This window comes from Macrosteles quadrilineatus, unplaced genomic scaffold, assembly GCF_028750875.1.
Source record: "Macrosteles quadrilineatus isolate MER2022 unplaced genomic scaffold, UCM_ALF_1.0 Scaffold_1__1_contigs__length_201487025, whole genome shotgun sequence".
In the NCBI taxonomy this organism is placed as follows: domain Eukaryota; kingdom Metazoa; phylum Arthropoda; class Insecta; order Hemiptera; family Cicadellidae; genus Macrosteles; species Macrosteles quadrilineatus.
The window spans coordinates 188581320-188607572 of NW_026542594.1; the positions used below are offsets into that span (position 1 = coordinate 188581320).

The following is a 26253-nucleotide window of genomic DNA, read 5'->3' on the forward strand; positions in this document are numbered from 1 at the left end:
TGAAGTAAAACTTGTTTATTAATTTCTAAATATATAGTCTAAAATTGAGTTTTAACACTTACTCTAGATTTACAGGAAAGTTAAACTTATTTTGAAGTAGGTAATCAGTCAATTAGCCGATATAAGTGCTTTAAATCTGATCATGTTTGGAAAGTGTCGAGATAAGAGTGAGTTTAGTGAAGATAGTGTTTACCAGAAACTAAATTGAAGAGTAATATAAAAATGCACTTATAATGATTGTCTTTTCGTCTTTGACACTTTTCTATTCATAGAATGGAAATTTTACAGCTTATGTGTACAATCGAATTGAATTACTGTCGCTTTATTATCTTATATATTAAAACGTGAAGGGTTCTTTATTGTCCAAATATTTTGAATGAAACACTGGACGGATTTTCATGATTCTGCTGTTAAAAGGGAGATTTTTTTAAGTATAGCAGCTGACGCTTAAGATTGTTTCAATTCAATTTGGTTTAACTAACAGCTGGTTTTCTGATTTATAGATGACATACAGTAGTTGAATTATCCATTGTCAAAATTCTCAAGTTTTAATGTTTAATGAATCAGCTGTTTTGAGCAAGGTTCTTTCTACAAACTGTCACTGAAATGCTTTCAATTTAAATTGTTTACAAAATATTTTTGCGTTTTCAGGAAAAGTGTAATTTTAAGTGGCGTATCCCAACAATTTGTGCGCAATCAAGTTTTGATTTAATATAATCTTTGTGCATATAAGTGAATGGTATACAAATTTGAACACCCCTGTCAATATAGGTACTGTATTTAGTGCCTTATGACGAACAAAGATTCTTGATATTATTAATAGTACAGTATTTCCACCAAGTTTTCAACCAGAGTAACACTTTAATAACAACATTTTATATATATTTATTGTATTTATATTTTTATTTATTTATTACCAAAGCAGTGGGAGAAGAAACAATTATAAAGTGACATTAGCATTTTGAGAAGCAGAAACAATAGCATTAACGTAAGAAATATGACTAGTAGAGCACAGAACAGGTGTGTTGTGTAGGTTAGTGAACTGTGGATGGTCTTACTAGTCCATCGCCAGCTGGCCAGACCACTAGACTGCTCAGCGCATGCCAGCTTCCAATGTGATTTTGACTTTTAAAATGTTTAACTTCTCGTTAGTCCTCACATAAAAAAATCCATAAAATATTTGGAAAATGTAGAAAGAGGCCACGAACGTCAAACCCTTATAATTAATAATTTGATATTTTATCAAATTAATCTTAATTGTCGTTTAAGCAATACTGCATAAACAAAAGTGAAGTATTTATCGAAGTTTGAAATTTTGGACTAAATTCTAAAACATGTAAACATGTTCTAATGTTACATTAGAACTAGTGCATATTGTCGGCTACAAATAATAAATAAATAGACCATCAAAACATCTTTGAATAAATACAATTTTAGGTTTACAAAGGAGTTGTCACAGATGCAGATAATAACTGAATATTAACTGATTAATTAATAACTAATTAATATAATAACTGAATATTGCTTGTTGTGTGCGACCAGCATTTAGTGGGCAAATCCTCGACTTTGGAAGTAACCTTTCCTGGAGGTGAAAACGGGCAAGTACCCGCAGCTCACGGGGACACTCAAGTGAACGATTATTGTACAAGTGAAGATTACAAAGGAAATGCCAAAAAGTCTAAATAATTTGGAATTTCCATGTTATTCCTATAGAGGATTTCAGTAAACTGTTGTTACTTACTTGTTCATGAGTATAGTTTGGTAAAATTTGGAAAATTTATTTGTTTCGTTCTAATCCATCAAAATTTCACTAAAAACAATTTTATTAAAATAGGGAATAAATATAAGAACTTTCAAGAAATATTTTATTTAAAATCCAATTAGACAAAAGGAAATTGGCGTAGTCTGCAGGTTTTCTACGGTGGGGGAATTTAAACTCGTGTTGCAGTTGATGTATGGATGTATGGACAATACAATATACAATATTCCCCACAGATGAACAGCTCAACTGCTTCACAGGGGTTATGGTTATGTAATGTTGTCGGGGCTTCACTATTTTATACACTGAGCTACAATCCACTTTGCTATCCAGTCTACTTGAACGAAGCTCTAGGTTCTACTTTATTATTGTGGTAATCAATGTTTATGTAATGGTAATCACCTAGCTAATGCATTCGTAGCAATAGTTGTGAGCTTGGAACATTTGGGGAATTACTTAAAAATAGGATTCCGCATTCTAATAAGATTCCTTATTTGTAAATTAATGGTGTAAAACGATATGAATAATGCTATCCTCATTACCTTTCAAAGACTACTCTGCAGCTAAACAAATAACATTAATGAAAAACATCAACGTATACAAATTAAATGACCCTTATTATGAAAATCGTTTCTTGGCGGCATGTAAAAAATATTATGGTTTCAGCCCACCAAATCTTTCTTAGTCTTTTTAACAATCTCCACCCACCATCTTGTCCACTAAGCTACGTACAAACAAACAATTTTACGAAATTTACGAGTTTAAACGTATCGCGATTCGTCCAGTCGACATTTCTAAAATGTCAGCGAATGTTTGAGTTTTTGGAATGCAAAAAGAAACCTTGATCTGTCGTTGCCAGGACAACTACGCCCAGAGTAAAATAAACAGGTTTGGCCAACTTTGAGACCGATCCAGTAAGTTGCACTTGACACAACTCTGACGAAATATCGTGTTAACTTATAATTGGCAACACTTTGTATGGTGTAGTTGTAATGATGTGTTGCACGAAACTATTCACCTTTGCAGTGATATTTGCTCGTCGCCATATGTACGTTTGAATTGGTGTATGGTACTCAAATGTTTTAGCGGATATACTCAGCTTTGCGAACTATAATTCTAGCTCCTCAAACTGTTTCTATTTTAATTGTAGATTTTCTGTTGGGTTGAACATTTCGATGAGGTGTAATATTTTACTTTTTCGAAAATAGTAAAATCTCTTTGAAAATAAGTACATGTTTCTGTAAAACGCCAATGTCTGAACGTTTCGATTTATAACAGTAGATTTTGACATAGGCCTAACTTGTGAAAGTTGTAAATATAAATAATAAATAATGTAACCACGATGCTTTTGTCCTTTTAACAATCTGCCAGCTACAGAAGTCACAGGCAATCACTGATTACAATATAAAGTCATTCTAAGCTATGTACTATGATTTCTATCAGAGCTACGTGAGTGAAAACTAGAACGGTTCTTTTAAATTAGGCGAAAAAAGGAAAACTGTTTAGTAAATTTAAATACATTACTAATTTTTACTTAGTGGCCAACTCTCGTTGATTCTGGGCGCATACATACAGTTTTGTATGGGAAATGGCACTGGAAAGTCACTTTATTGGAGGGGAAAATAATGATTTCTTGTAGTCACCCTGTATGACGAGAAATAATTCCCTGTCCACCATGGTTTTTTAAAGGCTGAATGTTATAATGTGTTGTAAATATTGCCATATGTTTTATAATTAATCTATATCTATCTATTTTACTTATTTAATACGCAAGCAGATTTTTTGTGACAATTACTCCTCCGAAACTACTGAACCGATTGTCATGTTTTTGGTGTCATTGGAAAGAGCGTAACATTAAGTTGTGCAGGAAACTTTCTTTTTAGGGAAATAATGAGAGAGTGAGGCCCTAGAGCCCTTTAAAGTTTTGTATTTCTCCATAAGATTAACATTGGAAACAAAAATTGTTAGAAACTCCAGCTGTTGTCAGAAATCAAAAGTGAGAAGAAAAGCATATGTTAATTGTAAACAGTCAATAAGTTTGCTAATTTAACAGTTTGCTACAAATATCTGCTGACTTGGTTGAAGTTCTTTTTAAAATAACGCCTGTAATACTTGTCAATTGCTCGAATTCGAGCAACAGGGACACTAGTATGATATTATAAACCGGCTTATTGAAATTGCTTCAACATAATGTACTGTAATCTCATACAAATCCCCAAACATAGGCCTACTGTTTACAGTGTGGTTAGGTCGCAGCCAAAGCACAACCTAAACCTTAGAGTGTCTCTTACAATACAGGCGGAATTCACGGTAAAGGTCTCATGTCCACTGTCAAATATACGCAATGTTTCTCAATATTGAACGTACAGTATTATTTGACGCGGACGTAGGTGGTACGGAATGCAGCGAAATGTAACGCGAACGCGGCGCACAAACGTCAAAGCATGCAGTTTTCCTTGATCAGCTGTTGTCCGCGCATGCGCACCAGCCGCCGCTGCCACGTGTACCGGTTCAGTCGTCGCCGACGCCGAGCCGCTCCGCACAGTTCAGTTCAGTTCTGAGCGCCGAGTTGTCGCTTACGTTGTCCCTGTTTCTTATTTATCTTGTGGCCTTCGTTATCTCGTTGTTACAAAGGATTAGACCGCAAACATGGATAAGGTAAGGGGTTGTGTATGTTTTGTGTTGGAAATGTTGGAAAATTTTGTGTGTAAAGGTTACCATATTGTTAGTCGACCGCGTGGTCAGGTATTTAATGAGATGTCAAGTGTTTTTAGTTTGTTTAGGTAAAATTAATGATATTTTGTGTACTTGAACACCATTTGTTTAGTGTTAGGCCCGTAAATGGCCCGGAGTGGTGTTGCTCGTAAGAGTTATTTCCGTCTTCTCGAACGTAATGGTTTTCGATGTTTTCAATTTATTTGCAAATAATTTTGGGGTTTTTACGCTCTATTCGTTGTTGACACTAGTATTTATTGGAGTTTAATCAAAAGATTTATCATTGTAATTCGAACTCACAATATGGAACACCACGTGGCCGGAAGTGTTAGGAGTTTATTATGTTTTGTTGTTGTTTTATGAATAAATTATCAATGATAACATTAAAACATTATGGACACCGAATCTGATTGCTGGAACAACACATTTATCTGCGCTGTTCGCACTGATATATTGCGATAGTCGTGATTTTCCATATTGATAACAAGTGTCAATTCTTGGGAAACATCTTGGTAATGATAAAAGATAACAGTTTGATTTAGTGTGTTGTAAAATTTGAATTCCATTTCGAAGGCGATATACTTGCATCCGGTTATCAAATTTCATCCTCCCAACTGAAATACTAGAAATCTTATGTGTAAATTCATTTCCGATCGCGATCAACTTACGTCCGGCTGTATCAAATTTCTTCTTTGTAACTGAATTGTTTGTATTTTTAAACATACATAATTCCATTCCGATAGCGTACATCCGGTTGAATCAAATGCAATTTCCCCAATTGATCTATTTGTGCGGTTCAATTAAGATTTTTATTTTTCAAACTATTTAAGTTAAGGAAATATCAGTTAAAAAAACTCGATATGATTAAAACGTGCGGTGGATAATTTTCGTTTATCGGATTTGAAGTTAAACGTCGACATATGATAATCATAATTATAAATATGTTCTAGAAATTAAATTTTTTTTTAATAATTCCATTTCTGACTCAAGCTGTCGATACTGTATTCACATAGCGTGATAGTTTTTACCTGTTGACTACAAGTTAGCAATATTTGGCTCTGCCACCGCCTTATCTGGGATTGGCTGTAAAAGTGGCAGACAATAAGTGTTAATTGGACCGCAGTGTTTCTTTGTACGTCTGGCCAATCAGCACTCGATAAACTACTAATTGTGGACACTTTGTTGCGAATCTCAAGACACAAGAGCAAAAAGTCAAGCGTTGCAATACCAGAATATAAATTTAAACTCTTCTTAAACACACAATTTAGAATAGTTTGAAAGTAGACCTGAATAACCAAGTCATAAGTCTTAAGCTTATATACTACGATTCTATTAAAATATCAATTAAACAAAAAGTTTTATGGGCAAAAAAGATTATCCAGATCCTGAACAGAACCGGGAACAGAACAGGGTGCAAATTAATTTTAATGTAGGAAACCTACTGTTATCTAGTTATACATTATGATAACAGACAAATGAGGTACTTTTAACGTTACAAATCAATTTACAAACGTTATTCAAAATATTTTCTGCTCTTCCACTTGTAGTTTTGAACAGATGTCTGCGTATGTCAATACAAAGAGAGAATCGGCAAGGTTTATCGAACTTTTCCCACTGGTTCTACTCACCTAATGTATCAATCACTAATTAACAACATGAGATGGAAGCATAACTTAATTTAAACCCAAGTATAACCGTGTGCGTGAAATGCCTTGTGGATCTTATTTACTAAGATCAGCTGTTGCTTTAGCCACGGCCATTCAGCCCAATTATCAAGGACAACTGGGTCCGGTTTTGGAATTTTTTACTTCGATAATAATCAAACCGGTGGCCTTCATAATCACTTTGCACCAGGGGTGATAACAATTTTACAAGTATTGATAGTGCTAATCAGTAAGTTGCCTGTTCTATCGGGGGAAATGTCTCAACTTTTCAATGGTACAAATCTGGACCGAACTGTCCTTGTTCATTGGTGCTTCTAAGAAACAGCTGATCTTACCAACAACAGCTGATCTTACCAACAAAGCGGTTTCATTCATTCAACACCAATCGTTCAGTCTCCTTCGACGTAAAAAACACACCCCTTGATGTGTAGTCCAAATATCTCCCACCTGTTTATGTTGATCCACAAAAAATAGTGTTCAGCGGTTTGGAGGAAATTGTGTCATAATATTGTTTAAAAGATTATGTATACCGTAACTTTTCTACTGTTCACCTTTACCATGTAGATAACATACAAAAATCGTGACTATGGGCAACAAATATAAAGAATTAAATAGGCTCATAGCTTCTTACCTAACCTAACCGAGAACATTGAACAGTTCGGAATGCTCGGTAGGGAGCAGTCGCTGAAGTGGTCGGCGAGAAAGCACAAGCAGTAGAGTTGAAGGCCGTGCCGCCGCCGCGGGTCGTGTAAATTACACAGAGCGGATTCCAGGTATTGTCTGTAGTTGAGGGGAAGGTCGTGACGAAACCATTGAATATATGACGAAACACCTGTCATTGGCTGAGGGGGTCGTAGTCTTGACCTTCGGGTCAAAAAAGTTTTCAAAATATCTGAATGGACGAAGGGTGTACAAAGTGAATTTAGAGAATAAGAATGTTGATTAACAAGTATTTATCTACATGATTTATTGCTTTGAGTGTAATTAGAGTAACAAGCAACCTTTGTTGTCTGGTAACTAGTTACTGAGGCATACAGTACTACCTGTGATCGACTTAAGCATAGATCGATGACGGATCTTTTAGTAACAATCGTATTTAAGTGGTTGTCATCTCACAAACAGATTTATCTACTAATAGTCTTAGCTACTGGTTACTACGTTGAAATCTCGGTTACAACGCCTCCAACTATTTAACAAAGCGTTGCCTTCATTTTACAAAGCTCGCCCCCATTTGTAAAGTCATCTCACACCTTCGTTTAGTAAATCTCCGTGCCCAATTATTTTTAGGGAGGTATTGGGAAGACATGGATAGCGTGAACGTACAACACCTTATGGAAAGGGAAGGTGATTAAGAGAAGAGAAAAGACGGGGTTGGGAGGGAGTAGTGTAGAAGGAATAGGTTGGCTGGTGCCGGGTTGTCATACTTCATTCAATACTGTCATGGCGGTGGGTGAAAGGACCAGTGCCGGGTCGACGTGTTTTTTATACTAAAGGTAGGAGCCGAGTTGAACTCCCGGTTATAGGTACCTACATTGATAATTACATCAACGCGATGCACAAGCCAGTAAAAACTTGAGTAAATGCCATCACATGGATATAACGTTAAAGTTAGTTCCCTAACCTTTCATATTGTCTGATCTTTGATAGCAGCCAAATGCTAAGGACGTCTTCTCTGGTAATCCTTGCCCTCGTAATCTTATCTCCTGACATTCACCTGCTCGTTTGTTTGGACGGTAGTTTGTTGAGTTTCGGTTTGTTTGTCATCAGATCCTTTGTCGTTTTTTGTCGCCTGAAAGTTTTCCGTCGTTGGTGTAATCGGTCGTCGGCCCCTGTATCATTCCTTGGTGCGGTTAATTTAGAACAGTGAGGAAATGATTTATAGTTCCTTGAAATTTGACTATTGTAGTTTTTATTATTTTATTCAACAACTAGGCGTACTAACTATGGTACTGCAACAAATTCTTCGCTTCTAAATATTTAATGCAGTTATTGTTTTTATTGAATTTTGATCGACCTTATGTAGGTGATCAATTTAAAAATAAAACAACCTGTTAACATGTTTGGTACTAGTTTAAAATTGCAGTATATATTTTTTTTGAGGCTACTGATAATAATTTGGCAATGAAGGTTAAAGCGTTTATCGTTAAGAATAAAGGTCAGTTTTTTTAGGTAACGATAACCTAATTGCTTAAAATGTGTTGCAGTCGATACTGTAATCAACTGTACTCAAAAATGTTTTGCCAATCCAACCAAGTGATATTCTGCTGACTTAAGAAAGGCTTTGGGTGCCGTTTATTTTGGCACAAAAGGGTGTACACTTTCATTTCAACTGAAAGGTTAGATCAGTTGATGCCAATAGAACAGCGAGGCTAGTTGGGATAACTACTGCGTAGGCCGTCGTGAGTGCAACGAAAGGCTTAATGCATTACTTTGAGAATGGTCCTTATTTACTTGTTAACACATTGCGGTTGTGATCACGTTTGTAACATGCATCAAGTTAGTAGAACAGGCATATTTTCACAACTGAGGCCGTTTACTCGTATTACAACGTCCTTGTCATCATACAGAAATTCTGATTCAGAAAAGGTTCGGCGATAAAAACCAACACTTTCTACAAGGCTGACGCTTTTCACTTCTCTGTGCGAACGGTGAAAAAACGAAAACAAAACAGCGGGAGTGGAAAAACACGGGACAATCGAACAAGGAAGAAGCGGCGGCCAAATGGTAAACAGAGCGAGAGGTTGGCGGTCCGTGCTATTTGTGTGGTGCTGGAGCTGTAAATAGAGACATGTCTGAGTCTCCACACTCAACACACCCGCAGTCGTACAAACCTTGAAACTGTCTAATTATCACTCTATTCGATCATGTTCTTTTTCAATCACAGCTTGAATTCAAGTTGTCAGCTTACAACACGTGACCAGGTTGAAACAAATACCCAACCGTCGCTATCTTCAGTAAAGTGACCAATGAAACGTTCCAAGCAACTATGTCTCTGTTGGGTTGACAAAAACTTCAGTAGATGCCATTCCAGTGCCATTCCTTGTTTTGATACTGTTACAAGAATTTAAGCTCATTCTTCTTTTTCAACAAGAGTGTTCTCTACAAATGTACGAGATCTCACACTCATATCAAATTCATTTTTTAGAAGTCTAGGCTATTCAAGTGACACTACAGTTAAAAGTTCAACTTCAAACGCACAGTACCAAAAACCATTAACAAATGTCTCTTATCAACTATTTTAGTAGCGATCGCGTACTTTTATCGCAAATCTATACAATGTCTAAACCCCTCTTCCGCAGCTAAGGTACGGGGAGTTGTCCCATTGAATCTGCCAATGACTTTCATTCCGTCATATCATATCCAGAAATTGAATTTCCTTTGCATAGGACGAACATTGAAGTAGTTGAATTCCCAAACTAATGTTAGTCCAGCTCTCAATTATTGAAACAAGACTTCGAATTTCTTTCACAACTGCAGCCAAAACTCAATCTCATCCTTTGTATCACTTGCTTGCTTTATAAGGACTTTTCTTTATCTTATTTCTTTATGAGCACTTTTATCTTTTTCTGCTGTTCCGACAAGGGTCTTCAATTATTGCATACAGCACTTGCTTGACCCTCAAATCTCAAATAAGTGTAATCCCTCTATCATTTGAATAAAGGATAATCCCTCTGGACGATAAGTTTGAAAGGCAATTGTTTCTGACACTGCCTTTGAAATTCCTCTCAAAAATCAAAGTAGTTTTGGATGAAAGATAATGTAAACTTCTCTTACTCCAATTGTGACCATACGTGCGGCCTCCCACCCACGTCTGCTAGTTATCAACATATCCTGGGTATTTCCCGTGACCACGCGGCGACAGAGTGACCGATGCCAAGCCTCGCCTCAGCTGGCGACCAGCCAGTCCGTTATTGTCAACGAGTTAGAACTTCCTGGTTGTGAAGAACTTTCTTGACTTCGGAGAACACTTGGCACAACAACAGGCCAGACGACGTAGACTTGAGACTTGTCACAAAACAGCGGGAAAATTAGGACGGTTGCGGTCGAAATAGAAACACATTGGTTTTGGCTGTTCATGATGTCTCTGGTTGTTTATTCTTTGATGTGGCATACCTTAGCAAATCTTTTGTAGGCTCTTGGATATATGATGCTTTACTTCGCTGGTGCTTCATGTCAACCAATATTTCAACAACGATGGATTATAAAAGAAGAAGATTTCAATGACGATGTATCCGCAAATCATTGAAAGTTGATCGATTTCAGAGAAACCTGCACAACCTCTTGAGACAAGTAACCATGTGACCATATTTTGCCGAGGACGGGTCATACAATACAAAACAGCTGAACAAACGAACCATACCCCAACAAATTTTCATCCTCAAAATCTGACAGCTAACTGATTTAAGACAAAATTTCTACCACAGATCTTCTAAATTCGTCGACTGGTCCTGAAAAATTCATCAAACCATTATTAAACATTGTTTAACTATTTTAGACAATATTACGACGAAAATAATTGATGTTCAAAAACTGACATCTACTGGCCCACAATGGCCAATCACAGACCAAGCCGACCCACCGCGGCACCGCACTGACCATTAAAACCACTGATACGGCTTATCACGCCGCAATCTTGTATATTTTCCTGTGTTATACAACCGGTCGGCATTGTCCTAGTGATTAGTATTTGCGTCACCAGGACTATCACTGGTGCAACATCAACCACTGACAACTGCAATTGCACTTGTATCTCAAGTGGGCGTGTTCTTGGGTACCTTGTTAACCAGTTCGAGGAAGAGAATACAAGTCGAACAAACGTGAGTTGAGCTTCGAATAATTACATGAGCCACGGCATGAGTGCATCAAATGGATAAAGTGTGTTGTGCGATGTTATTGTTTCAAAGAATCTCAAATTGTTTCTTATTAGTTCGATTTATATGCGATCTTTGCAAAAAACATCCACTTGTGAAACATGTTCACCACGACGTGTTTGATTTTGTGAATTTGTTATATTCGTGTAAACAAGCGCTATCACCAACGTTTGATAGGGAGACATTTTGACCTTGCCTACGGCTACGATAAACATAATTTACACTGAGTAGGTACAATTTTTGTATCTACTTTTACGAAGAATATTGTATATCCATCTCAATTGACGTAAGTACATAGTATACCAGCTCTTCACAATTTTCATTTTCACCAATATTAGCATAATGGAAGGTACAATACATTTTCAAAGGCGTTCTGGCACCAAAACAGTCAATGTAGCGTTTTTCAACCGATGATACAACGGTAAAATCGCGACAGAGATGTCTCTTCGAGATTAGAAAATTCGTGTTCACAAGCTAGACTTCTTATAGAGGTGATTATGGGTAAATATACAAAATCAAGGGATATATGAAAATGACACTTTGTTTTTAAGGCTGACTTGCATAACTTATTGCTTGTTTTGCTTGTCGTTGACTTGCTTGTTTTGTTATTGAGCTTCCACCGATGTTTTACACTATTTTGGTAACAAACCAATTTAGGGTCAAATTTAGTCAATTCAAACACCCGACAATTCACATGGCGTTTGATTAAATAACATGCAAAAAGGGGAGTGGCTAGAATAAAGGAGATGGAACTTAAATTACTGATTCCTTTTTAAGGCCAACAAACTTGTAGTTTGTCCACTTACTAAGTAAGTAAACGGAATTTATATATTTTTTTGGGCTAAGCACGTAACGGTTTGACCATGCCACACTATTTTCACCAGATGATATTTTTGGGCCAGATCAGAGGTTAGGTGGAGCGGGAGACGGTCAAAAGGTGCCCGGCTCGAAATTTACTTAAAAACTCTTTGTCTGTTTTGGTGCAATTAATGTCCTCGCTGGATACACAATATACGTCACATGGTCGATTACATAACCGGGTAGTATTGGCGTAGTGGTGATAACAGCGGCTGTAGGCGCTCAGTCAGCAATACAGAGGGCGAGGGTTGCCTCGTGGCGGAGACTACACTTGCGAAACGTCCTTCAGATAAACAACTGAATAACACAGGGTAAAGCTAGAGCTCTACTTGTGTCGCAATATCGTGCTACACTCTTTAGTGCCAATTTGTGGTGTGCAGTCAGTCAAGGAGGAAATCAAATTAGTCATACATATCAAAATAAAACATTGAGTTCAACAAATTGTCTTAGGACACATTCACAACAAACCTTCTGAAATCGTATTGTATTGGATCGACACCTATATTCTTCATGGTTGTGGTAGGTTTTCAAAAATCATAATGGTTACCACCGGGAGATGTCCTCAACTCGTGTGAATAGAAACCTAGATAAGGACACCTTAGGCCAGGGACACACTTACCGGCGAAACCGCCGGACGCCGGATCCGGCGGCGCCGGAGCAAGTTGAGATACACACGAAGGCATGGGGCAGGCCACACTTCTCCGGTTCGGCGAATCTGCCGATCCGGCGGGAAAATGCTCCGGCGAAACCGCCGGATATTCTCTACCTCGCCGGACCGCCGGATCGGCGGTTTCGCCGGAGCAGTGGGTAGCGGGGCATTGTGCCTTATGGAGATGAACACACTTACCGGCGAAACAGCCGGACTGCCACTGCCCCCACTCCTCAGTCGTGGTTCAACCCACGAGGGTAGTGATTTTTTATGATTTTTATGCAGTGCCCAAGTGGTGTATTTAGTTTTGTTTTGCTATTTAGTTAATTTATTTTTTATCTTTAGTCTGTTTATCATTTTAGTCTGTTTATCTGTATATCATCATGGTAGATGTTGATATGGATTTACTTATTAGTTTGGTTCATGAGAAACCAGAACTTTGTGATAAGTCTTTGGAAATTTACAAAGACAAAAACAAAACGAGGATGGGGACAGCAGCACCTGGCGACAAATTTGTGCCGCACTGAATCCAACCTCTCCAGCGTCTCATGTATATGTTTTGTCCTTGTATTTGCACTATAATCTTCGATAGTAGCTCGTCGAATAAGGGGGCAGACATTCGAAAATAATTTAAAAACTTATTTTCTTCATTTCTCAACTGTAAAAGTTGAGTGTAAAAAGCTCCATGTAGTGTTCTCCAGTATAGGATGCACCCAAACAACAGTTTGGTGGTGTTTTCTCTTCCTTCTGTGGTGGATCAAACACAGCAAGGCCAACTTTTGAGGTCTCGACAGAACCATTTCCAAGACTAAACTGTACTAGAACTGTACTAGTCGACAAAACTGATTCAGAGTTCATTGCACTCTATTTATTGTCGCCGGCTTCGGCAAAATAGTTTTCGCCGGAACAAGTGTGTTCTGACTCTCAACTTTCGGCGGATCCGCCGGATCCGGCGCTCGGCGGTTTCGCCGGTAAGTGTGTCCCTGGCCTTACATTGCTTTGCTCCAACCTAATTTCAACGGACTAGTACAAGCAAATCGATGAATATAATATTTTATCAGGTTTAGTGACCGGTTGGATTTTAGTCAACGAAAGCGGTGTTCTACTGAAATTTTAAGCCGATACAATTTAAGGAAATGTGACAAAACTATGAGGCAATATTAAGGTCCAGGTGACTTGAGTGGCCTTGATTTATTACTTTTTACTTAGTTATTAGCCAAGGATTATTTAAGTAAGAAAAATATTCTTTAAAAATAGTGAATGTGATGAAAGCTGTGTCCGGCAGACCTTTCCAAGGGCATACGGTTAAATTTACCCCCCACGTAGAGGTCAAAGGTCGGTACAAGGGCCAAGGGTCAATCGGTGATTTGTCAAATTACACTTATCACTGTCCGTTCACCAGGAACATTCATGTACCGTTCGAGAATCATAAGCAGACATTGTAGAATCGTCGGTGCCAATAGAATAAACACAACTCTTGAGTGTTCAAAATATCTTCCCTAGATCTACGAGGTGTTAATTTTATCTGACTTATTTGTCTATTGTTAGAAAATAAGCTTCAGTTCGATAATATTCAAGTACTTTAACAAATTAGAAAATTATAAATAACTTAAAAACCAACTAAGATTGATAACTTGGTCGGAATCGGACTACAAAGTATAGTATGTATTAAAACACTATCTGACAGTTAAGATAGCGAGTTATCTAACGATTACAGCATGCAAGATAAAATAACTAGCATAACTTGAGCTGGCGGGTCAGCTGTGAGCTGTGACCGGGGAAACAGCTGTTGGTGGTCAAGGTCGGACAGAACCTGTGTCGGGCCACAGAGGCCATCAGCTGGTTGTTAGCTAAATGTAAAAAAATACATTGTATTGCAAGCGTTCTTATAGCGTTCTTATAAGTGGTACTTATAGCAGAATGGGATTAACTTAAAAGTAAATACAGTAGAACCTCGATAACAAGACTCACATGAGGATTAAAATACTTGCTATCGAGGTTGATTTCTTGTCGAGGTTTGCTGTAACATGTGATTGAGGGTAAACGATGAATTGAAAATGACACTTGTTATCGAGGTTGGCTATCAAAGAGGGTCTTGTTATTGAGGTTCCACATCGATACCACTTGCTCGTCAGTTAAACTGTTTTCTTTTTCACAAATCCAAGTTTTGAATGATATGTGTGTTTTTAATTTAGTGGAGACTTATGCACTATGAAACTATACGGTCATATACGATTATTACCGATATTAAATACATTTTTTTAATTTGTTTACGAAGACGATAGATCAAAGTCACACAAGGTCATCAATAAAATCAAGAAGTGAATAGTTCTTCTTCTTCAGTAGCATTTTTTTCTGTTTGCAATAAATTTATTTGATTAGGTTGTTGACGCTTGAAGTTTTAGGCCTTTCAATTGAATACTTAAAGAAATCGTGTCAACAACATCACAATTATTTGAAACCTCCAACTTTCGCAACAATAGCGGAAAAATCAGCACATATTACTAATTACGTAAATGTGTTAATCTGTAGAACACTAAGCAAAAACTCGGGCGGCGACCAGTTTTTCTTGGATCAGCTGCGAGTTTTTACCCTGTCGAACCTCGATCGACGACAAAAACAGCGAAGATAGCGAGCTTATCAAATGGGACCTTGAAAACTCGATTTTAATGCGCACTAAATTTTGGCAAGGTTCTAATCTCGGGGATTGATAGACGAGTGCAACAATCTTTCTGTTGGGTCAGAGGTCATTGAAATCTGCACTTTGTGTAAAAAATATTCAAGTTGAACCGAAACTGAAATGAAGGGTGAAGTTGGAAAGTGAAAGCAACGGTGGAATATTTGTGAATGAAACCAACGCCTCGTAGGGCTGGGCGGTGTTGAGACGGCAGCGGTCTTGCAAAGGTTAATTGGCTATTCTCAACCACCCTGCATTCACCTTTCTATGACCCGCGCAACGTCCCGACCAATAGAAAGTCGGCTCTATATCCAGGGCGTTTTTCTCCAAGTACCGGTACCCCAAATTACAAGTACATTGTCAATGATTAGGGATCAAATATCTCACAAGTTGACAGACCTCTCTCTACTTCATTATTGATCAGTTGGTGTGCGTTGTGCCGTTAACTGGTCCAAATAGAGTACCGAATGTTTGTGAATGGCACTATGGATGCAAATTTTCAAACAGTATCGTCGACATACCGGAAGTGTAGTTTCGTTGATAACGTGTTTGCGCAACACGCTGTGATAGTGATAATGTATCAGTGACATTTCTGCGAGTACCTAGAACACTATCACTAGGCACACCGGCCAAACATCACTAGTTTACAACATACAGGGTGTCCCGGAACTCTCTACCAATATTTTAGGGCATTGCTCCTGGGTAAGAAACATACCTAAATATCATATTACAATTGTCCGGAAGTCCTTAGTTACTCAGCCGCCATTTTTTTTTTACTTATTAATTTTTTTCTGAAAATTGGTTAAACATACGAAGTTGTAACTTTGCACAAACATTTATGGCAGCTAGACACAAAGCTACAAAAATATTATGACGATTTTTCAAATTCATAGCGGTCACGTATCACTAAAACTGCCATATCTCAGTTAATACTCGTCCGATCTTTAAGATTAAGGTGTCGATCGATTTGGAATAAAATTGCCTTAAACAAGTTATTCTTGTAAAATTTTTGTAAAATCAACGGTTTTCGAGTAATTTAAGAAAGAACGTTTAAAACAGCCGCCATTTTGTTTTATGAATTTGAAAAATCGTCATATATTTTTTGTAGCTTTGTCTAGTTGTCATAAATGTTTGTGCAAAGTTTCAACTTCGTATGTTTAACCAATTTTCAGAAAAAAATTAATATGTAAAAAAAACAAAATGGCGGCTACCTGAGTAACTAAGGACTTCCGGACAATTTTAATTTGATATTTAGGTGTGTTTCTAACCCAGGAGCAATGCCCTAAAATATTGGTAGAGAGTTCCGGGACACCCTGTATAGATGACGAGCACTTTTGGTTGGGCATATACTTGTTACTCCAAATGTTGAGAACTACACCACTCCTAAATACAGGGTGATTGATATAAGTGTGCCAGCCGTTTTATTCGAAAACTATAAGAGATATCAAAAAAAGTTAAATGGTAAGTGCCTTGGATTTTTTATTTAAAAAATTATAGCCAAGTCAAAAAAACTATTTTAGCCGCCATTTTTCCAATATGGCCGCCAACTTTGATTTTTCTTATGGAACACCCTGTATTTTATGATGTATTCTGGTAGAAAAAGTAATTTTAAGACGATTTTATTCTTGTGATTTTTTTCATAAACCTAACCGTTTCAAAGATAATAATGGTTTAAGTTGTGAAATTTTGAATGGTTTTCGAACAAAACAGCTGGCATGCTTGCTTAGGCCTTTATCGAAACTCTTTCTCATGCAGACATTTCAAAACTTTAACCATTATTATCTTTGAAACGGTTAGGTTTATGAAAAAAATCACAAGAATAAAATCGTCTTAAAATTACTTTTTCTACCAGAATACATCATAAAATACAGGGTGTTCCATAAGAAAAATCAAAGTTGGCGGCCATATTGGAAAAATGGCGGCTAAAATAATTTTTTTGACTTGGCTATAATTTTTTAAATAAAAAATCCAAGGCACTTACAGTTTAACTTTTTTTGATATCTCTTATAGTTTTCGAATAAAACGGCTGGCACACTTATATCAATCACCCTGTATAGGTTTACGAGTTCTAGCAGAGGAGGGAACTGAGTGAGGCTACATTTATTCGCTTTTGACTCATGTAATGAGAATGTTTATGTTCTAATTTATCATTCTTTAAGCTTACTAATTTTGCAAAAGAATGTGTTCCATAAACCTTTGCGTAGTATACACAGTAGGTGCGATACTTAACATAGTGCGTCAAACAGTTTTGCCAACAAACAAATCTTGAAATGCATCTAATATGCGTCAAGGAGTATTCAGGCAAGTAGAGATTTATTTATGTTTCTACGCCAGGATATGAATAAGAATCTGTTTCACCGTCACACAGACATTGTTGGCACCCGCTGCTGAACTTATTTAGACGATCCATTGTCCTCAATGCAAAAATAAACCTACTTAAAACATACCTGTAATAAGAGGTTGTCCACCCGTAGTACACAAACGGGATGAAAGTAGACAATTTTACTCTTGTTTGTTTTGTATTTTATGTAAAAGGAAAGTAATTGAACAAAACGTCCTTTACGTTAGTTTAGCGTGCAATAAAGAGGAAAATGAATTTAGAGTTATGACATTATTTTTGCAGCCTTGTTTTAACTTACACGATTTATTTTTTTTCGGTGAATTTATTACGACTGTATAATTTTTATTGAAAAATTACGCAAAATTGAAGCTTTTATGTTATGTCTTGGTTCTTTGCTAAACTAACCCAACATAAACTAAACTAATCCGAAACAAGATTTGTTGATACAAACATAATTTTATCCTGTGAAAACACAGTTGTAGTGAACTAACGAAAAAGCTTTTAGAACTTTTAGAAAACGTTGTCAGTTTGTCTATGTAAAAAGATGAAGATATTAAACAGAAGAAATTGATTATCAACCTTTATTTGGTATGAAAAACAATGAACTTCTGGTTTTGACTCACATCATCAAACCTGTTATCTTACATATCTTTATCCTGGAAAATCGTCATGTCATCTCTGGAATCCAAACGGAATTTACAAGAATCACGAATTATCTTAATGAAAAATCACCTCAAACCTTTTCAAAATGAAAATGCAGATTCTACATCTTTGAATAAATCAGAAGTTAAGACAAGGCTGGAAGTTTTGGAATCAACATGGATGAAATTTGAACGTGATCATGAAAGGATATGTGAGTCAAAACCAGAAGTTCATTGTTTTTCATACCAAATAATGGTTCATAATCAATTTCTTCTGTTTAATATCTTCATCTTTTTACAGTCTACAAGTAATTTTTTTTACATTACTCGTTTCATTTGCTACCAATTTCACATGGAATTTATCAAAGCGAAATGTCATGCCATTGTAGCCTTGTACAGTTTAAAACGCTTCATAATATAACCATACAAATTTTATTTTTTACCCTTATCGATATAAATTACTTACACATTTACGTATCTTAAAGACAGCATGATTTTCAATTTAACCTCGGATGTTGATAAGGAATAGACAACGTGGGTCGCTATGTCTTGTTGGAATATACAACTGTAAATATATGTATGTAGTTTATCACATAAATACAGATCATTCCGCAGCTTGTGATAATAACAGTACTTTATCCCCGCCTCGGCCGCTACGTTCCTGTTTCCCTTGAACTACAGCCGATAGCCGACCGCTCGGCCTTACCTTACTTCTGTACAGTTTCCTTAGCGAAACTAGTTTTTATTTCTTGTCCATTCCATTTAGTTTACATAGTGTTGTGTTTTGTGAGTTATTTTACTATTATAAATTTAGAGTGTATTTCAAGTTGTACTATCGGTATCACCTTTACATTCATTACAGATAGGCCTAGAAGTATCTAGGACGGTCAAGATTTGTTAGGATACGTGATTTGTCTGTTGAAAACTGTATTTTTAAGCTATTTCATTAAAATATGGGTTTTGTCAACTTAGTCTAAATTTATGTTTTTATTTTCAGGTAAATATCCCGTTGTATTATCTGCCTGTTACACAGTGGTGAGTCTGTTTTGCTTTAATTCAAGTGAAATATTTATAATTTGTTATGGTTTTGCATTTTTTCACGGTCGTTTACTTGTTACATTGCTGTTTTATAACACATTGCTTTATAAAATAAAATATTGTAGATGTAGTTTTTAATAATACTTATTGTTACGTTGTTATGTAACAATCTTTTTATACGCCCAAGTTACTCATTTTTATTGAAACAGTAATTTTAAAACAAAATAACCCCAGGATTGCTCGTGATTTCAATGTTATATTTTCATACAACGCCTGTTTTCACATGCTGTATGTTATAATAACTTTGCGCCGCTGATCTGCACGTTTTAAATCATTCTCATAAAGGTGCAAGACGTTGTTTAAGAATTTCATTTGGCAACAAATCTATGCCAGTGACAACATAACGCACACACCTATTGAGCAAAACCGTGATAAAAGTGCAGTCAAAGCATTGATCGTACAGAAACTGTGGGAGTCGTGTTTTCACTTTTCCACATTGTGCGCGGTTTCACGCTACTGCACGGTGCACAGCTTGTGGTTGATTGATTAGATGACGTAGTAGACACTAGACATCGACTAGACGATGGACTAGACTGAGAAAGTGAAGCCTTGTGTGGTTCCCTTCCCTGCCATCACTTACTGTAGGAGGTCTACGGTGCAACTGATGCAGCAGAAATTCAAACACACCCCAGAACTATTGTTAATTCAATTAATTTGTTACATATTGCTTTCCATTCGAGAAGTAAAAAGTAGAAGCCTTGTGTGGTTCCCTTCCCTGCCATCGCTTGTATACTGTAGGAGGCCTACGGTGCAACTGATGCAGCAGAAATTCAAACACACCTCAGAACTATTGTTAATTCAATTAATTTGTTACATATTGCTTTCCGTTCGAGAAGTGAAAAGTAGAAGAAAGCATTTGAAGACAAGATTTGAGTTGTGGAATTAAACGTCCCAATCGTACAGGACGTTGGTTAGTCTCATTGTAGTGATTGGTGATAACTTTAATATAGTTATTTGCAGGAAAGACACAGTTTTGAGTTAACCTTTTTCTTATAGACAGAAGTGTTATTTAGCGTGTGATTCAGAAATTTTGTATTTTAACCTGAAGATTACAAGACTTTAAATACTCGTCTACTGACATTCCTATTAGCATCGTCGTTTTTTTCAGTTATTAAACTCTACGAGAGCATCGAGGGCGCTACAACACGTTGAAGTCCCATTGACGTCGAGAAAGCCGCAAAATCAAACGTGACGAAGAGTGTTTCTGTTTGCGATCATGCACGTCTGTGGCGGAGCAAGCGGAGGCGGTGCGAAGTGAAAGCGATCGAGATCGATGGCGGAGTGATCTGTATCGAGGGGGAGAAATCGGCACGGAATGCGCTTGCTGCTCATGGCAACGCGCATGCGATCCGACAAATCTGCTTACAGTACTACCTGCGGCAATGTTCGTGTTGAAACAATTGTGTCAGAGTCGCCCTGAAGATGGCTCTCTGCACCGAGGACGAAACGTCGGATTGATAATAGTTCTTTGTGGTGACGAGTTGACCGAAATCAATTACTCCGTAAATTGTGATGGATAAATTGTCAACGGTTTGTTGAATAGAGAGCTATGTTAAGTGTTGTACTACATAATATTTTTTTTGTCAAAACATTTGTAAGTTTATTTACACATTTTGTTCACAGTTTGTGTTACATTATAAGGCTTATCGACCTGTATAAGTACCTACCGAACAAACCTTTGGTAAAATTGTACATGTAAAACATAATTAAGTTTTACAAATACATATTTTGACTAAAGAAAATGCTTTTACAAAATCTACTTGTTCTTCTGGCGGTATATGTTACATGTACCGGTACGCGTGTACACTTTAAACTACGTTGAGAATCTGTAATAAACATTATGTTCAAACTGCGTATACAGGGTGTCCATAAAAAACGTTTCATGACTTTGGGAATGAATCCTCATTTGCCTTATTTTGACTCAAAAAACGTTATATTTCAGTTATCTTTTGTCCGATCTTCTTGATCTTGGTATCGTTTGATAGGCAATTAAAAATACAAAAAAAGTAATCTTGACATTTTTTCATAGAATTCGCCGTTTATGAGTTACTTAAGTTATAAAACTTCAAACGGCCGCCATTTTGAAATTTACAATCGGAACAACTTTATTATTTTTTCTATAATAGTTCTTGTGTATGTTAACATGGTTGCCAAATTTCATAATTATCGAATGAAAAACTTAACAGATAAAAATATTTTTTATATAAAAAACAAAATGGCGGATAACTGGGTAAATATGCATTTTCGGACATACCTTCACATAAACTTTTTTCTACCTTTTAGTATGAGGATCCATTTCCCAAAGTCCTGAAACGTTTTTTATGGACACCCTGTATAAATTGCATGACGTGCTAAAACCCACTTTCGTGTGCATACCGTATTTAAATGTCCGTTGTCAATTATATTTGTGACTAAATTGAAGCACAATTGTATAAATTATATTGCATTTGTTCAATCAATTAGTGTTATCGCACTTTTATGCCGTTGCATGGCTGCAGTCACGGCGAATGACTTTAATGATTAGTATTGCATTAGTTCTGCCACAGCAAGCGGTGCGAGGCAAGTTTTACTTAGAAAATAAGGAATGAATGGAGGACAATGTTTACAGAATATATTCTGTTTAGTCAACAAGTAACAAATATGTAACAGCAAAACGCTCTCTAATAAAATCCGACAGCGACCTATAGAAAAATACGATCCATTAGGACGATATCTTCTGTATGTTCAATAAAGTGTAATTAAATGCTAGGCTACTGTTAAAACATAGATGTCGGTTTGTTTTATTCCAGGGTGGTGAAAATCGGTTTCGACTCGATACAAATGAAGTAAACCACACTTTGAGGACAAGTTTAACCTAGTTGAAAATGACACTTCGTTGAGGTAGAAAATTGAAGTTTCTCGTAGGTGGTTTAGTTGGTGACAAATAGACTGAGAGGGAAGGCAGTGGGTGGAAAACAGGGTGTCTTGTGTCGGTATCTCAGCGTCGCAGGTTACGTAGAATACTGTGATAAGTAGGTCGATCCGATAGAAAAATACAAATATAATTTCTTTATTTCTGGCCATGTAAGATTTTCGCTTCATTGCCTTTCGTGTAGTGAGTGCACTGATATAGCCAAAGTTGTCGTTTTTGAGTCCTTCTAATATCACATAGATAAGTGATTGATTGGAAATTAATGGAATATAAACCTGGACGCACATGGTAGTCCCTCACTGTAAAGACTAGGACTAGATGAGTCCATGAAAAAATCAAACCCAGCGGACATAATTGTGGATAGTGTGGATCCCCTATGGTTTGCTTGCGGTGCGCGGGTTTAGTCCGAAAGACAATGCTCAGAAAATATTGACATGCTAAAACACTGTTCCGAAAGAAGCACGGTTAAGCACTTTTTCGAAATGAACGAGAAATGTGTTTTGATTAGTTTTGAACATAACCTTCCGGAGTTAGGTTTTTTTCGGATTACTCCTGTTATTTTGAAGAAAATCGTATTATTGAGAAGTATAGTCGGAACTGTGAGACTGACTCTAGCGGTGTAGCAGACCGTGTCTAAGGTTGTGTTACCCAACTAGTTTCATAATGGAAAATAGCTTCACGCTGGACCAGTACAGGGAGTTCTGTCAAGCGACAAGCAAGCAAATTGTTCTAAGAATAGGAAATCTTCTGTCTTCTTCTACGATAAACAATATAGTTTATGAAATATGTTATCCAGTAGTGGTACCGGGCGAATACCATCATTGGGGAAAAATTTTTATGCCCGAAAAATGAGTAATGGTTAATTATTCATTATTTGCTTTGAACTCAAACGACAACGTTGTTGTTCAGCATTCACTTTACAATTACCCGATAATGAGTATGGAATTGTTCTGTGCAAGTATAAACACACAACAGACTCGGCGCCTGTATATTGTATAGTGTATATTGTATAGTGTATACATACAGTGTGATGTCATCCTCTGCTGCATATCATTCGACAATTCATGGCCAACATTCATCTAATGACTACATCTGAATCTACATAGCGAATTGTCACCTTCAACCAAATTGCCTAGCTCAAATGTGTTTCTATTCATGTGGCTTTCGTTCAATTATTTTATAATATTAAGGTATGTAGTTATGAATGTTGTCATCATCGGTGTGCCGTTTTGAGTTAAGAATTTGCTATCTAGTTTCAAACAACAAAAATCTTTGTACTTATTCCAAAAATATGACTATTATCATCTTCACGTAAAAGATTAAAACTTTGCGCTCGAAAAACTATTGATTTAGTTTATCCGTGAAGCAGTAGTTTTTTTAAAGCAAATATGACTAATTTTAGCCATTTTGAGAGATCTTTAGGTTTCTAGAAAGAAAAACAGAATATATTCATTTTAATATAACTTAAATTATTTGTTCGTTATAGCGGAATACACTTATTTTATTATGGTCAATTAGATCCACATGACAAAACTCTTGATTAGTTTCAAGACAAAATTCATAACTTTTAAGAACACATTTTCTGTAACAAGACATTTTGGCAAAAGCGTGATTAAAAAAATACACACATCAACAAGCAATCTAAACATCATTATTATGAAACAATAATTATGCAACAGTAACAATTAATAATAATAACATCGAATGAAGTAATATAATTTATCCCACTCTTGAATATCTGGGTAGCTGAGTGAATGGTTCATGGTTGGTGCTGCCCTGTAATCTTAATGTTGCCGGTTCGATCCTGATAACGGGTTATAACCTTCAATACACTTTTTCAAGGGCGAAAACAATAATCTGGGAAATCTACCGTTTGAGCACGATCAATCCAAATTTTCGTAATTTACGTGATGTGGCTGAACCTACATGTATCGGTCATGTATGAGCCGTCACAGCTCAGATCCAAGACGAATGTTCGACTTTCAACTACAACAACGCTCTCGGACGAGCGACTTTCGCAAATTAATTAGGCGAAAAGTTGTTGCTCGCCGGACGAGGTAATCAGTCAACATCCACGCATGTAAGGTGGAAGGATTCGTTAATTAGTCTGGTCTTTTGTCGAATTCGATGAATACAAACGCGATGGTTGCAATAATCAGATAGTGCTCCAAACCCGAAATGCTGGAAAAGTGTCGTGATTTTGTTTTTTGGACATCAAGGGACTTGATGATCTTGAACGTTATGTAAGGCTCTCTCGTCTTGAGCGTTGAGGTTGGGAAGACTGTGTCTGAACAAATTTCCTCATTTTAACGAACATCTGCCATGGACTTGCTCACATCTGAGTCAACCATCAATTCATCTAGTCGTGGTTGATTGACGCGATATTGATGATGTTCACACAACCATCACGAACTGTGTACTGTGTACTTAACATCAGCCTAACACCGCTGTACAATGTACATAACGTTCTGGCACAGGTGTGTGGTTGATCGCTAGTTGTCCATAGTTTGTCGTACTATGAATCCATCATGGAAATCTTGCAGACACAATTCAGTTGATACATTTTATAATAGTTCATGAAATGTTGGTTCAAATCGACGTTTTTTACTGGAAGACTTTGCGATATGATCTACATAATGCGACACTATTACTCTACATAATTTCATCATTATTCCATTAATTTAATATACACCAGAGTAGCTACACGTGCACCAGTTTGCAAAAGCTTAACGTTTGAACTTATTAATCCCATCACGAGATGTAATTATAAATGATTTATTAAATTTTTAAAACGGATCTCTCTTATCGTGGTGACAATCGAACTACACATCGACATTGAATCACAAATAAAAGTACAACGTGTTACTCTAAGGGCATTTAACTTAAACCGGGTTGCCGTCATCAGCATAGCGTATTTTGCAACGTTGATTTGAAAAACGCGGATGGTTTCGTAGTTGTTTTCGAAAACAGAACTGATTATTTAAAAAAAACATGACCTGACAAGTGAGCTGTATTACAGACAGTCGCATCAGCAAATGTATCAGCAATACGAGCAACAGCTTCTGAGACGGATCAATGTCCAAGGAAACGCTAGCTTGGCGACATATCAGAACGTCGTCGACCCCGCATTTCCTTCGTAGGGGGCAATACTGTGTGTGCGTATTTAGCTCCTTGTTGCACAATGTGTGATCAAATACTGCCACAAATTCAACCATGTACACAACAAAGTACGGTCGGTTTCGAGTCCATCAACAGCTAAGATGCAATGTGCGACGGAGCCGATGCCAGACAGTGGGTAATTAAACGGTGCAAACACGACGGGAATTTGTCGCTGCTGTCCACGGTGACGGGTGAACGACCGCAACTTGGCGGGATTGATTATGTTGAATCTAGTTACGATAGAGCATGTAAATAATGTTTGACATCGCCAACCAAACACGGAGCGTACATTGGCCGTCTGGTGCGGTGACTGCTCTATATCTACAGATCGGTCTGCTGTATAACGGCGGCAGAGGTTGGCAGCTAGCGGTACACCCACTACACGATGGCTATGGACCAGTTTGCACGCTGCTCGCTGCTGTACAATCACTGTAATCATCATTACCGCGTTAGTGGTGACAATGTAATACTGCTGGAACATCCTTCCTCTACACAAACAGTGTGAACTGAATATGAATACTGAATAATGTATATTTCACAATTTCAAGTTCGTCCATCCCCTTCGACGATCAGTTAAAATCTCCCTCACAGGAGTGTAAGTATATTAGAGTTGAATAACATTGTTAACAGCGTTGGTTTCTATAATCTGGATGATGCAACCTGTCTCCTGGTTCTTCGTCTACCTGAGACGAAGGTAGACGAAGTAGCAAGAAGACAGGTTTCATCATACTGACTAAATAGTTGTACGTAGTGGCAGAGTGGAGTGTTTTGAACACGTGTTGACCAAAACAACAGACAATAACTAGACCTTGGCCTGGTTGTGCAGGGGCAGGTGCGGGTCCAAGGCTGGGGGTGAGACCCGGCCACAATGGAGCGACAGAGACCTCGTGTATCGCCGCGGAACATTCTA

General features: G+C 37.2%; 1 protein-coding gene across 3 annotated transcripts in view; it reads left to right on the plus strand.

Annotated features, from left to right (window-relative positions):
* LOC128992345 (A-kinase anchor protein 1, mitochondrial-like) overlaps positions 1–26253 on the plus strand; it is a 72284-nt gene that overhangs the window by 18311 nt on the left and 27720 nt on the right. Inside the window, exon 1 of one of the 3 annotated variants that reach the window (XM_054415894.1) lies at positions 4314–4417. The exons of the other annotated variants lie outside the window; for them this stretch is intronic. The gene's annotated coding sequence lies outside the window, so the exon portion shown is untranslated. Of the gene's footprint in view, positions 1–4313; positions 4418–26253 lie in introns of those variants that run through there. 3 annotated transcript variants of the gene reach the window in all.